At 32.7% G+C, this 15,736-nt stretch overlaps 1 pseudogene; it reads left to right on the top strand.

Moving 5' to 3' along the window:
- The first annotated feature begins 1,666 nt into the window (after positions 1 to 1,666).
- LOC131615211 (probable CCR4-associated factor 1 homolog 11) lies at positions 1,667 to 14,681 on the top strand (annotated as a pseudogene).
- The last annotated feature ends 1,055 nt before the right edge of the window (positions 14,682 to 15,736 follow it).

Genomic DNA, 15,736 nt, shown 5'->3' with positions numbered 1-15,736 from the left:
TAGAAACTTAAGAGAACCTTGTGTGTGTGTGTGTGTATGTGTTCTTCATTCACCATTATCTAAAACACTTGACTAACACCTTGTGTTTGTATATTGTTGTGAGATACTCTAGCAATTTTCATCTTCTTCCTCCTTAGTCTTGTTCCTATATTCAGGACCTTCATCTCTAAAGATTAAATGTTGAGGGAAACTAGTGGCACATTAGGGTTACTAATGTTTTTGTGTGAAGTTTGTTATTTTGTAACAGGTGCAGGCATCTTTTCTTGAGTGCAGTTTGGTGTTTGTTCTTATTCACCAACAATAAAGTTTCCATTATACTCCAAGGAAGACTTTGGCGAGATCAAGTATCAACTGTTCGTAAGGAGAGAGTGGAATATTTCCATTCTTGGTGGAGTTGGAGAAAGATTGATCGCAAACAAAGTTAGGAGTTGTCCATTAATGCTTGGCTATGACAATTGCTCAGACAAGAGATCATGGAATAAGCTGGATTGCAATATGAATGCTTGGAGCATAATTATTGTGTGTAGCGAGGTTATTGGATGTGATCTTGACTTTTGTTAGAAGTTTGTAGTGTCTGTATCAATAGAGAGAATTTTCGTATGACAGTTCGTTATAATCAAAATACTCTAATCAAAATCAAAATAGTAGAAGATCGTGATTATTTCCCGATGATTTTTATACCATTGAAGAGTGGAGTATGAAATGTGAGGATGATAATTGAACCACTATATATTACTGTGTATATCTTCTTCTTCCATAACCTTTTTTATTTTTCAAGCATTAACTACCACACGATTGCATCGTTGCATGTTTGCATTGATTATATACCACATAATTCAGACTTGACTTATAGATATTTAATGTATAAGCGTAGGTCTGTGGTGTATCAATCTTATTGAAGTATCACGACTTCAATTATATCTTGTTAAGATTTATGTGCTTTGTATTTTGAAATAACTTTGTTGAAAAGCTACTTGTGTAGTCTTGCGATTGACTTGCATTCGAAGTAATCAAATGCATATATAAAATCATGTATCATTTCATATGGATTTTTTAATTGAGATGCTTCCAAGCTTTCTCATTTTGTGTTATGCTTCCACGCCTTTTTATAATATCTCTGATTTTATACATGGGACCTAAAATTGTTTTTCAAAAAGTCTAAAAGGGAATTGGTCTTTTCAACCCCCCTTCTAGACCGACTTGTGTCCATACACCCAACGATTGGTATAAGAGCCTGGTTTTGATCAAAGTCTTGCGACCACAAAAGTCGAGGATATGGTTCATTCGATCCTAGACGAGTTTCTCTAATCGTTTGAAAGCTTATGCAAATTCAATGAATCACCGAAGAAATTTACATTGTTGTTCTTGATTATTCATTACAATACATTACATTGATTATTTAAAAAAAACTTGATAATTTATTCTTTAAACATTGTTTGAATTTAAGATATTTTCTAAGATTTGATTCATTTAGGATTGAACTAACAACTTCTTGAGGTATGTGCAGTTCGACTTGAAAGTTGTTTCAGATTAATCCTAATTAAAGATGGACATACATTCACATTATTATGCTGGAAATTATTATAAAATAAAAGAAGGAAGCAAAATCATATTCTTAGTGACCTATTCTTCCAAGGTCATCATAAAAAGGAGGTGGGGCAGTGTTATGGCTATTGACATTGATTCTCCGAAGTTTCAACAAGTACAAAAGATTCAAGGAATATACTTGAAGTACTAATCCATTTTCAAAAAGTTGAATAAGTGTTTCAGGATTGACAAGGTTTGTCAATCATTATTTATCATATTGTCTTCTCAAGTTCATCCAAGCCTTGTGAATGAGAGTCTGATAAAGTATTTTTCATATGTGCAAGAGGAATTCTATGAAATTAATATTCTAAAGTTTATGTTATTGTTCTGATTGATTTCTAATTAGTATCATATTCAGCTAGTTAAACCTTATATCGTCTAAATTGGTTCGAATCATTTTTAACACTTGATTCGAATCAAAGTTGTTTTTATTCAAAAATAAAATTCATGATTAAAATCAAAATTTTAACTTGATTCGAATCACGAACTGAAGGGTCACGCCGTTTTCTCCTTTTTAGTTCATTTTTTTTCAAGCTCATTTCATTTTTCATTCTCTTTTGAAAACCCCTCTGAACAATATTTCCAAACTCCATTCAAACATCATTGTGAGTCATCAAATCATCATTATTCCATTCATTTATTCATCATCATCATGGCTTCTCAACTTTAATCCAAGGGAAAGAGACATGCTTCTTCTTCCAATTTGCCTCCTGATGCTGACATCTCATCTCCTCCACTAACGGTTCTAATTCCTAAGAAAGCAAGAAGTAAGACTAAAGCTAGCAAAGCATCTGATGACGGTACTCTGAAAAAGAGGTCCAAGAAAAGGCCTGGTTCTAGTTCTTCAAACTCTTCTATAACTTTGTTGTGTAACAAGGTAACCCACTTACTTCCTAAAGAGAGTCTATCAACATTTGCTAATACTTTTTTGAACAAACCAGTCGAATCAGAATACTATGTTGATTGTACTTGTGAAGGTGAGATTAGACCAAAATTACTTCAACCTTTTTCTATAAGTTATTTGTTTAAGTTCATTAGGTTAAACAAGAAATTTAATCCTGATCATGAGAAGGAATTCTATTGCAACTTGGTCAAGACTAGTATTGGTATAGAAACAGGTTTAAGGACAAAGTCACTACTACGGAAAAAGGGATACCACAACGGTTTGAAACAGGATACCACAATGGATACCAAAAAATGGTGTCTTCGAATGTGGATCTCCGAAGACACATTTTTTCTAAAAAATAGGGTTTCTTCGGATTTGAACATCCGAAATCACCTTATTTTATAGAAAAAGGTGCTTTCGGAGATGCACATCCGAAATATATGAGTATTTTGGAGTTTCACAACAAGTGTCTAAGAAAGTTCATGGATGTAAAAAGAAATTGTCTTATTAATTAGAACGTTATTTTGGGCTTTAAGCCCTATGAACTCTTCACAAAGCCCAATATTTCAAGATTTGAAAATTATTGTATAAAAGATATGAATTTTTTTTAATGTGGGACTTTAAAACCATGCAACATACAAACAATCAGCGGTGTTCGCGGTGCGGTTTGCGCGGTTTTGACGTAAAAAATCACCCGAACCGCAAGAAAAAAAAGTGTGCGGTTCGGTTTGGTTCGGTTGTCTTTTAGAAATAAAATCGAACCAAACCAATATAGTTTGAATTGGTTCAGTATTTTTTTACAAAAATTTATTGAGCTATACATACGCATATTGATGATAACATAACTTTGTATTTAGTCATTTATGCGTTATCAAATAACAACAAAATTCATCATATTTGGGTAACAACTTTCCATTTAATATACAAAAATAATATTAGATAAAAGTGGAATAAAAAATATAAATAGTAGCATAAAATAATATCAAAAACATTATAATGAAATAGAAAATCATTGTAATTGTAAGGATAAAGCATAATAAGTTTGAGTTTGAGTTGAATAAAAGTTAATTAAAGTTTGGGTGGTTGTAACATAATGCGGTTTGGTTCGGTTTGTAAAATATAAACCGCAAACCAAACCGAACCACACGGTTTGTTAAAAAATGACCCAAACACATTCGAACCAAATACGGTTTTTTGCGGTTTCGATTTAGTTCAGTTTTACGGTTTTTTATTGGACCGATTTGGTTTTAAAGACTCCTACAAACAACTGACTGCTCTTGAATGCTTGTGTTAGAGATGGTTTTCTACTGTGAATTGTTGGCCTTTTGCTCTTTTATAGAAAGTGTGGACTCATTAATGTTATTTATCTTGTAGCTTCAGTTAAGGTTTAAAGGTTTCTTATGACTTGCACGTGGAATAACTAACACGTGGAATTGGCCATGAGTTTTCTCAACCATGTCTATTGCAGCCTCAATCACCATGAGCATAATTATGGAATGCAATTTCTATTCCATGCCTTGTTATATGAAGCTCAGAATTCTCGATGTCTTTCTACTATAATCTGAGTGAAGCTTAGCCGAGTGAACAAGTACTAGAAGCATATATCTTGAAACACCAATTTTCTTGTTCATATACTCGATCTTAAGACTTTACTCGAACGTGTATAGGGTGTCAGAATGAATTGGGACAGTTGCATATTGTTTGTCATTTACTATGAAGTCCTCACTCATATATATTTTTCCATAAACAATTCGTTAACAATGTTTCTTGATTGTTTGGTTGTCAGAAGAGAATCATCTGATGTAAATAGACCTTTGTTCTGGACAAGGATAGGATAATGGTCATTGTTAAAAACTGTTGAACTATTAGAATCCATTTCAATATTGGAACCAGTTTGTTTTTCGTTTTAACTCCAGTGCTAAACTATTTCCAGGGGCACACTTATACACAAAGAACACTTGTACGGTTCGGTTTCAATGATTCCTTTGTATTATACACTCGTTAGTGTAAGTGTGAAAGTTAACTACTTTTATATATATATATATATATATATATATATATATATATATATATATATATATATATATATATATATATATATATATATATATATATATATATATATATATATATATATATATAGGGAGCGTATCCAGTGAGAACTAATATCTATCGTGAGAAATGAGAACTATCATTATCAACCATTAGATTTAATTAACGTTTCAGATTTGAAAATTCCATATAAAGAGTACCTTATTGAATTTTTTCTATTACATTTAATATTTAAAACTTCCATAAAGAGATATTGTTACCTAAAATATTTGTATTGGGATTATTAAATTTTTATTAAAATATCTTTAAAAGCTCGATACTATCATACTTAATTTTATTTAGGATATTTTCATCAAATATAATACAAATATATTTTGTATTTTTGTTTAAAATTTAAGTCATCTAAACAATACGTATTTAATTCACATTATATTTTAAAAATAAATTTATTTGTTTTATTTTAAGAATTGTAATAACCAGTTATATTATTTTTATAGATTATTCAACATAAAATACTTTTATCGATAGTTTCTATTTTTAATTAATATACAAATATTTAATGTTATTGTATTAAAAAATAAAAATTAATTATATAACCATATAATAAAAATATATATTGTTAAAAAATATTAATATAACTATATTAATAATATAAATACATATTAATAAAAATAATTAATATAACTATATAATAAAAATATACAGTAGTATTAAATATCTTGATTATTATATGGTTATATTAGTTCTTATATTAATTTATAATTATATTAATAATTTTGATTAATATAAAATTGTATTAATTTTTTTATTTGAATACTACGATGTGTAGTTGTAGAATATATTTTTAGGGAATTAATATAGAGTTATATTAAGGCTTTTAATTATAATGTTAATTTTTCTAATACAATGATAATAAAGATAATATAATTATAAAATAACAAAACACTAGAGAGGAAATTAGTTTATGTTTAGAATAATGATAATCAATTAAATTATATCTATTGTTATTGAATAAAAAATAGCAATGAATATATTATTTAAAATCGATAATATAATTATATATTAATCTAAAAATATTTTCATAGGTTTTAATTTATATTTTACTTATTATTATTTTGATATAATAATAATAATAATAATAAATATTTGTATATTGATTAAAAAATAAAAAATACTTTCAATAAAATTATTTTATGTTAAAAAATTTATAAAAAGAATTTAATTAGTTATCATATTTCCTAAAATATAACATGAATTAAATTTTGGTATAGACTAAATAAGTTATAAAAAAGAGGACCACGGAAAGAGAAATTAATCTGATCCATTAATTTCAATGGATAAAAAATTAATGGTTATGATTAATTGTTCTCGTTTCTCACGTAGATATTAGTTCTCACTAGATACGTTCCCTATATATATATATATATATATATATATATATATATATATATATATATATATATATATATATATATATATATATATATATATATAAGTTCAATGTAGTTGTTCTCTTTTATAGGCATTGCATGTCATTTTTCTTTAGAAAAAAGCAGCTAAACATCGTATTAATTAATTTCAAAAATGACACAACACTGAAAACATGAAAAAACCACACCCTACACTATTCTTCAAGTTGAGATGAAGACTAATTTTGCCTACACCAGGCACCACCTGGAGTGACGCATACACAATATATTTCTTTTTGCCTTAGATGTTATGGGTTGGTTCCTATGTGTAGGATAGTTCCAAAACCTAATTACTCATGTAAATTTTTTGAAAATGTTTTTTTTTTTAAATTTTTTTTTGAAATACTTGTTATTTCAATTTTTTCTCAATTTTCAATGTCTTCATCATCGAGATTCCATTTCAAACCATTCCTAAAAAAGTAACCACGCAATAACGCTTGGCACTTTCTAGACATAAACTCTGAATCTATTCAAAAAGAAAATAAAAATCACGGATACGCGTTCTTGATTCTGATAAATCAAACATTTAAAACTTAACTAGCTTTCCGCAGTAAAATAAGAAGCCTAAACGGGCTATTACAGAATCTAAATCAAAAAGCAGTGATTATTACCAGATCAGTATGGAGTTCCAATCTTGATCGCGAATTCAGATTGATTCGATCCGTAATTGATATGTATCCTTTCATTTTCAAGGATATCGTATTTCACGGGGTAATTGTCCGTACTGATCCCGGTGATCTGTTTCAAAACAGTGGTAACAATCTCTACGCTATTCTTAAAGCCAATGTGGACCAGTTGCATATGATACAGATTGGACTCACTCTATCTGATTATAAATATGATCTTCCCAACCTAGGGAGAAATCGTATATTTGGGAGTTTAATTTCAAAGACTTTGATCTTGTTGGAGATAACTATGCCATAGAGTCTGTTGAGTTCTTGAGGCGTCAAGGGATTGATTTCGAGAAGAATAGGAAGTTTGGGATTGACTCGTTTATATTTGCTGAGATGATAATGTCGTTTGGGATTGTATGTAATGAAAGTGTAAGGTGGGTGACGTTTCATAGCGCCTGCGATTTTTGATATCTTGTCAAGTTAATGACATTTCGTGACATGAGGATTTAGAGGAGTTTATTGAAGTTGTGAAGGTGGTTTGCGAGGACAATGTGTTTGATGTTAAGCATTTGATGAAATTCTGTTATGATATGTATGGTGGGTTGGATAGGGTTTGTGAGTCGATGAAGGTGGATCGCCTTGCAGGGAAGATTCATAAGGTGGGTTCTGATAGTATGCTTACGTTACATGCTTTTCAGAATATCATAGAGCTTTACTTTGGAAAAGCGGATGGGTTTGTCAAATTCGATGGTGGATTGTATGGATTAGAACTTTGTTACAACAACAACAAGCCTTATTCAAGAAGTTTGTTAATGATTTGAATTTAACATTGTCATGGAACCAAGATAAATGTCAATTTTCTGTTTTTTTTTCTTTTCTATCATCAAGAGTGTCAAAACCATGGCTTATCGTTATCGTTAGGTAAATTTGTTTCTGTGTTCAACATTTGCGTCTCATCTTCCCGTAGTGTTGTAGTGTAGTAGGATGGAGTCTATATTTCTCTAAGTTATGTTTGGATTAATGGTATGTGATGGAATGAAGTGGTAAATAATGTAATGCTATTGTTTGAATTTACAAATAATGAACGGAGTGGAACGGAACATGATAGAATCCATTTCATTCAATCCTCTATTTTTTACTCCATCTGATTTGAAGTGTATGTAAAGAAATGGAACATCATTAATGAAATATCTAAATAATGGAGGGGAATGTATACTCCATCATGCTCTCTGCTCAATTTCATTATCTTATAATGTTTCATTCCGTTTCTCTCCGTTCTGTTCCATAAGTATAAACTGTTAAAATTACGTAAGAAAAATATATTGCAGAATTTGAATACTGGTTTATTGAGTTGAAATGCAGTTAAATACAAGTGTAAGTAACTGATAACCTAGAAAATAAAGGAATCACTAATTCCACTAAATCCACGTTTAACAAGTCTTAATAACATGGATCCTCCTAAAGAATAGGTAAAAATAACAAACTTAATTTATTAAGGAAATAGACTACTAGAAACTTAACACCCTCCCTTAAACTGAATCATATATATAATATATTAATCAGTTTAAAACTAAACTTGAACAAACTCCAAGTAATCCACGTAGCTTTGCAAATGCTTCCAGCTTTAAAGACTTGGTCATGATATCAGCCACTTGGTCTTCACTTCGACAATACACTAAATCTATAGTTCTATCAGTAACAAGATCACGAAGAAAATGATACCGTACATCAATGTGTTTACTTCTCCCATGTAAAACCGGATTTTTAGATAGCTTGATAGTTGAACTATTGTCACAGTGAATTACAGTTGGCCTGTCTTGATGAAAGTGTAACTCCTCAAGAATTCTTCTTAGCCAAATTGCTTGGCATGCTGAAGTTGCTGCAGCTATGAACTCCGCTTCGGTTGTGGACAAAGTAACAACTTGTTGCTTCTTTGATGCCCATGATACAGCTGCTGATCCCACCATAAACACATGACTGATGTACTTCGCCTGTCGTCCAAATCACCCGCATAGTCGCTGTCGGTGAAACTAGTCAAAACAGATTCTCCATTTTTCTTGTAGAATATACCAAAATCTGTTGTTCCTTTCAAGTAACGGAATACCTTTTTTGCAGCTTTAAGATGCAGCTCTGTTGGTCTTTCCATATACCTACTAATCACACACACAACATACATGATATCGGGCCTAGTGGCTGTCAAGTACATTAAGCTTCCAACAATTTGTTTGAAGTAAGTACTGTCAACCCTCTCTCCATCATGATCACTTGAGAGCTTCAAACCGGGTTCGGTTGGAGTTCCAACTGGGTTACAATTCTCCATCTGAAACCGTTCCAAAATCTCTTGAGCGTATTTCTTTTTCCCAATAAACAAACCAGCACCTGTTTGCACTACTTCTATACCAAGAAAATATTTCATCTTTCCTAAATCAGTCATGTCAAAATCAGCCATCATAGAACTCTTAAAATCAGTAAACATAGTTTCATCATTACCCGTGAAAATAAGATCATCAACATATAAGCAAACTATCAATATTTTACCTCCTTCACCTGACTTGATGAATAGAGTATGCTAATATGGACATTTGTTGAAACCTGTCTTCTCAAAGTGGTCATCTATACAACTATACCAGGCTCGAGGTGCCTGCTTCAGACCATATAAGGCCTTCCTCAATTTGTAAACCTTATGTTCATTACCTTTTACCACATAACCAGGAGGCTGCTCAATGTAGACTTGCTCAAGTAGTTCACCATTCAGGAAGGCGGATTTTACATCAAGTTGAAATATAGGCCATGAATTTTGTGCTGCTAAAGAAACCACCAATCGAATTGTATCTTGTCTTGCTACAGGAGCAAAAACTTCCTCATAATCAACCCCATGCTCTTGCTTGTATCCTTTGACAACCAGCCTTGCTTTAAACTTGTCAATTTCTCCTTTTTCATTCAACTTTGTCTTGTAAACCCACTTCACACCAATGGTTTTTTGTCCTTTTGGAAGATCAGTTAATTCCCACGTCTTATTCTTCTCTATGGCTTCAATTTCTGCATCCATGGCTTTTTTCCATTTTTCTTCCTTCACTGCTTCTGTGAACAATATAGGATCAGAGCCTGCAAATAAAGCAAGTTGTGCAGTAGTATCCTCATCAGACAATTCATCTCCACCCACGTAATCTACCATCCAAGCTGGTTTTCTCCTCTGTCGTTGTGGTTTTGAAATAGATAATTGATCTTCATTTGGAATTGAGACACTTGATGAAGGATTTGGCGAAATTTCTCCAAGGGACTGAGTAGGAAGTTGTAACTGTGATTTAGAATCCTGACTTGTTTCGCCATCTTCCTCACCATCAATTAACGTTTGTTGTTTCTCGGTGCTGCACCAATCCCATGTATTTTCTTCATCAAAGAGAACATCTCGACTTATGATTATTTTCTCGGTAATGGGATTATATAACCTGTACGCCTTGGACTCTTCACTAACACCAATAAAAACACATTTCACACTTTTATCATCAAGCTTTATTCTCTTCTCGTTCGGAACATGGGCATACGCTATACACCCAAAAATTCTAAAGTGGTCCACCGAAGGCCTGACATTGCTCCAAGCTTCTTGAGGTGTGATGTTTTTCACAGCAAGGGTAGGACTTCGGTTGAGTATGTGAACGCTCCAATTGACCGCTTCTTCCCAGAAAGTCTTAGGAATACCCCTTTTCACCATCATGCTTCGCACCATGTTCATAATCGTCCGATTCTTTCTTTCAGCCACACCATTTTGTTGTGGTGTGTATGCAACAGTAAGCTGCCTCCGTATTCCATGCGACTCACAAAAACTTGTAAATTCATGTGAGTTACATTCACCGCCACGATCTGTACGAAGGGTCTGAATGCACTTGCCAGATTCTTTTTCAACTCGAGCCTTAAAGCTTTTAAAAACAGTAAAGGCTTCAGATTTCTCCTGTAAAAAATAAACCCATATTTTTCGACTATAATCATCAATGAAGGTAATGAAGTACCTTTTGTTTCCATTCGAGGTTGGATTGATTGGTCCACAAATGTCAGAATGTAACAATTGTAGAATTTTTCCAGCTCTCCATGCTTTTGCTTGTGGAAAAGAATCACGATGTTGTTTACCGATAATACAATCTTTACACATTTCTATGGAATTGTTGATATTAGGCAGTCCTTCCACCATGTTCTTCTCATATAGGGTCTTCAAACCTTTGAAACTCAAATGACCATAACGTAGATGCCACAACCATGTTGGATCTTGCACTTTTGTGGAGAAGCACTTCTGGACACTATGCTGAATGTGTAGAGGGAACATACGATTGGATGTCATTTCTGCTTCAGCTATTAGACCCTTCTCAGGATGATGAATTTGACACTTGCTTTGTTGGATGATGATGATGTAACCTTTTTCTTGTAGTTGTCCCATACTAATGAGATTACTTTTCAAATCAGGGACATAAAACACACTAGAAATTGTATGGATAACATTGTTTTTACCATGGAATTTAATATCCCTTTTTCCCATGACAGAAATGCAGGAATTGTTACCAAGCTTCACGGTTTCTCTAAATCTTTCATCCAAATCATAAAACCAATATTTGTTTCCACACATGTGATTGCTGCACCCGGAGTCTAAATACCAAGTATTACCTGGTAAATTATTCTTGTCACTGTAAGCCATCAAAAGCAATTCTTCTTCAGTTTCAGAAAAATGTACCTTGGTTTCCTTCTCTTTGGCAGGGCATTCATATTGATAATGGCCATGCCTGTGACAATGATAGCACTCCACCCTTGCCTTGTCAAATTGTGCTTCACGATTGTAAAATTGACGTCCTCCACCTTTTCTTCTTCCTCGAAATCCCCCTCGTCCTCTTCCCGAAGAAATGGTTCCTTCATGAGCAGTGACTTTCAAGGCTTGCTCCTCCACGACATAGCTAACCATCCTTTGCTCATGAACTAATAGTGAGCTTTGCAATTCATCAATCGAAAGACTATCGATGTCATTCGATTCTTCAATGGAACACACCACATAATCAAATTTGCGTGTCATTGAGCGAAGTATTTTCTCAATAACCGCAACCTCTTCCAATTTGTCTCCGCTAATGCGCATCTTGTTTGCAATTGACAGTGTTCTTGAAAAATAATCGTTGACAGACTCGCCTTCCTTCATGTGAAGAATTTCGAACGCTTTGCGAAGAGCTTGGAGTTGTGCACGTTTTACCCGTGCAGTGCCTTGATACTTCTTCATTGCATCCCATATATCTTTAGCAGTGTCCTTCTTTAGGATGGTCTCCAGTACAGCACGATCGATTGCTTGAAACAAATAATTCTTTGCCTTCAAATCCTTTAATCTCTGATCATCTAACCTCTTTCTTTGTGCTTCTGTCAAAGCCGATTCATTTTCTGGTGCGGTGATGCCAGTTTCCACAAGAGTCCAATACTCTTTGGATTTCAAGAGATTTTCCATCAACATACTCCAATGATCATAGTGACCATCGAAGCGTGGAATAGCAGGTTGCACAAAGTTGTTGTTTTCAGACGCCATTAAAGCAGCTCTTGCTGCGACAAGAATGAAAGCTGCGGCTTTTTCAACTCAGGCCCCCAGTAGGGAGCTCTGGTACCACAATGTTAAAATTATGTAAGAAAAATATATTGCAGAATTTGAATACTGGTTTATTGAGTTGAAATGCAGTTAAATACAAGTGTAAGTAACTGATAACCTAGAAAATAAAGGAACCACTAATTCCACTAAATCCACGTTTAACAAGTCTTAATAACATGGATCCTCCTAAAGAATAGGTAAAAATAACAAACTTAATTTATTAAGGAAACAGACTACTAGAAACTTAACATAAACATAGTCTAAATTTAGTGTCTCCTTAGGTAATGAATAGACTGAATTTTCGCATCACCTACATGTTCACTATTATTATAGAAGCCATTTATATAACAGAAACGGAGAGGTAATGAATAGACTGATTTATATAACAGAAACAATTAGGTTGAAGTTGCACTTAGTTCATGTTTATTTAGAAAGTGCTAGATACGAACGTTTCTTCTATGTTTTTTTTTTTAAGATGCTCCTTTATTCTGTTATCTTTTGTGCCGCAGATTCTTGCAACATTTATTGTACTTGTTTTGGGCCGGCCACAAGGCCCAATAGATGAGGCCCAATAGGAATTGGGTAGGAATTATAGGGGCCATTTTGGCATTGGGAGGTGCAAACCCTCAAAATTCCGCGGTTCTATTTTGTAATTCTAAGAGATTTTCCCTATTTTCTTTTATATACCGGTTGATTTCTATCGGTCTCTAACACAATGTGAAATAACTCATGACCAATTTCCTAATAAATTTCATTAAGTTTGGAAGGACTTTGTTTATTTTCCATGTACTGTCAATTTATCTTTCTTGCTTGCTTAATAAAAATCTGGTTATTTCATCAAGTTTGGAAGAGCTGAGTTTTACCATGAGCTGTAAAATTATTTTGCATGCATAATAAAAAATGTGGCACATTTCTTTTAGTTTGGAAGAGCTGAGCTTTACCATGAACGATCAAATTGTCTTTCTTGCTCTAATAAAAATATTGTTTTTATGCATGAATACAGGCCTTGAAGTTACAAGAAGATTTAGCTATTGAAACTGAATATCTGACTTTGCCCTTAGATATGTTGTTTACACTTGCTTATATTATTTTAGAAACATGTGATGGTTTTCTTTTATAAATTTAGAGTTTAAGGTTTAACTAGAATCATGAATTGGTTTGCCTTATAGGTTTATAACTGCTGCTTTATCATTCAGCTACCTTTGGACTTGTCAAATGGCATCACAATTTGCCTTAGAGTTGAAGGTATATTGAGAGCCTCAACAGTCTGGAGATTGGCAGGTGGTGCTTGAATGAACTCGACGAATCTTGTTTCATTAGGATTCGAATTACGGCTACAGCTTGAGTGGACTTGGTGGGTTGATTTATGTTTTGCTATGAAATAGTTTTCGCATATATGAATACAACTATACAAGGCATACAGGTATGCATTTTGTGTAAGCATCTGTTTGTTTGAAAATTCAAAAAATCTCAAGGAAATATCAAAGTGATATTAGAATGTCTCTTTCAGTGTGGGTCAACATGTCATAATCCAGCATTCCTCAATCCTCATGGTCCCTTATTTTATTTGTTTTGATACTCCCTGACCATGTGTTGAGACAGCAGATTGAGAAGGGTAAACTTCATTTTTGAAACTTGAAATTTTAAGTGTTTGGCAATTTGAAATTCAAGATATACTACATGTTGGATTATTTTATTTAATGCATTAAATTTAGCTTATATGAATGATAGTTTGGGGAAATTTTACCCTACCCCTGCTATTATTTTCCTACCTTACATTTTTCAAAATTTTGGAACTCTATCCTTTTTATATATAAAAAAATCTACTATTCAATTTTTACTATAACAATTAAATTTTTCAAAATTGGAGTAATTTATACAGCTACACCAGTGGACTGGATAACTTTACTTAAAGAATTTTGGTACGTAATTTTTATTCGTTGGATAACTTGCAATTAAGTATTTCGGAAATGTTATATGTTCATCGGATAATTTATATAAAAGTTATCTAGTATTATAATCTTTATCGGATAACTTGGTTAGAAGTTTTCCAATAGTTTTTATGATGTTCACTGAATAACTTACAAATAAGTTATTATCTAAAATGCAAACTTTCAAATTATTAATTTTTTTTTAATCAGAGATATGATGATCCTTTTAATCCTGCCTATGTTAGTTTTGTTATATATAACCGATTCCAAACCCAAATAAAAGGAGAGGGTTGTGTTAGGCTGTTGATAAGTGCATTTTTGTAGTTATTTTGGTTTATAATTTTAATTTGGTGCACTTATCTACTATTTTCCTCAACTTTACGCGTTTTAGGGTATATTACATGTATACTTTTGTATTTAGTCGAGTTTTGGTGTATTTGTGTATCGTTTGATAGTTTTCTATTCATTTTGTAGGTATTGAGGCGTATTCGGAGGATGAGCATTAAAAATGTCGAAGACACAGCTTCAACCGCGTGATTTTGAGCAACTCATCAACGAATAAGGCTCAAAATCAAAGAATAAGAAATCATCAATTTGGTTAATATTTTGTCATTTTTGGATCAATTCTCTTCTTCTTTGTGTATTCTCTCTTAGTTGGGTTTTGTATATGTATTTACTTTGAACTCATGTATATTTGTCTCCCATGGCGTTATATATAACCTGCTTTATAAATTTGTGTTGATTGTTGTCTTAGATTTTTGCTCTGTGCTCGGGGTTTAGGTTGTTATAGACATATACTGCTCGAATCTTTATCTAGGATGATTATCTGTTAGTTTCTGGATTCTAGAGATAAATTTAGAGCTAACAATATTTATGGGTGTCGAAGCTTAACCCTTCAGTGTTAGTTGTGTTGGCTGAGAGATTGTCGATACGATTGATATGGATGTCTAATGTGTTGTTGAGGCTAGTTGAGAGATCATCTCCAAGATGATATAGTAGTCATCTCTACTTTGGGTTAGAAATGACTTAGGGTGTGAGCGATGTTGGATGATACTGACGAGTACTATAGGTTGGGTATAATTGGTCGATAAGTTAAAGTTTGTGAGAAGTAGATAATATGCCTGCCTGATAATTATCTTCTCTCTAAAGAATGAATTCTTTTTGTGTTGATATTTACTTTTCTATTTTTATGCTTTAAACAATTTAATCCAAACTCATAACTTTGGAAATTGTTGAACGACAGTTCAATACACTAGTCCCTGTGGAGAGGATAATTTTTTTGGATAAATATTTCCAAAAATTTTGTTGTTTGCCGCTTTACCGCTTCAACAGCAAAACTCTTAAATCACTATGACATGGATCAACTGCGAAACAATGTGAATTGTAAGTATTTTCTTTGGCAGATATATATTCCTTGTTTGGAATGTGCAACCTCCAATCCCAAAAAATATTTGAGTGTACCAAGGTCTTTGACCTTATAGGCTTGGTGTATAACAATTTTCATGTGTTGGAATTCAGCCAAAAAGTCACCTACTAATATCACATACATCACATTGTTTTCGACTCTCATATCTAAGTCGAAGGAGGACGTT

The sequence above is a fragment of the Vicia villosa genome, linkage group LG6 (genome assembly GCF_029867415.1).
Source record: "Vicia villosa cultivar HV-30 ecotype Madison, WI linkage group LG6, Vvil1.0, whole genome shotgun sequence".
Lineage (NCBI taxonomy): Eukaryota > Viridiplantae > Streptophyta > Magnoliopsida > Fabales > Fabaceae > Vicia > Vicia villosa.
Note: the sequence above shows the minus strand (reverse complement) of the source record. Positions and strands in the feature narration are given on the sequence as shown.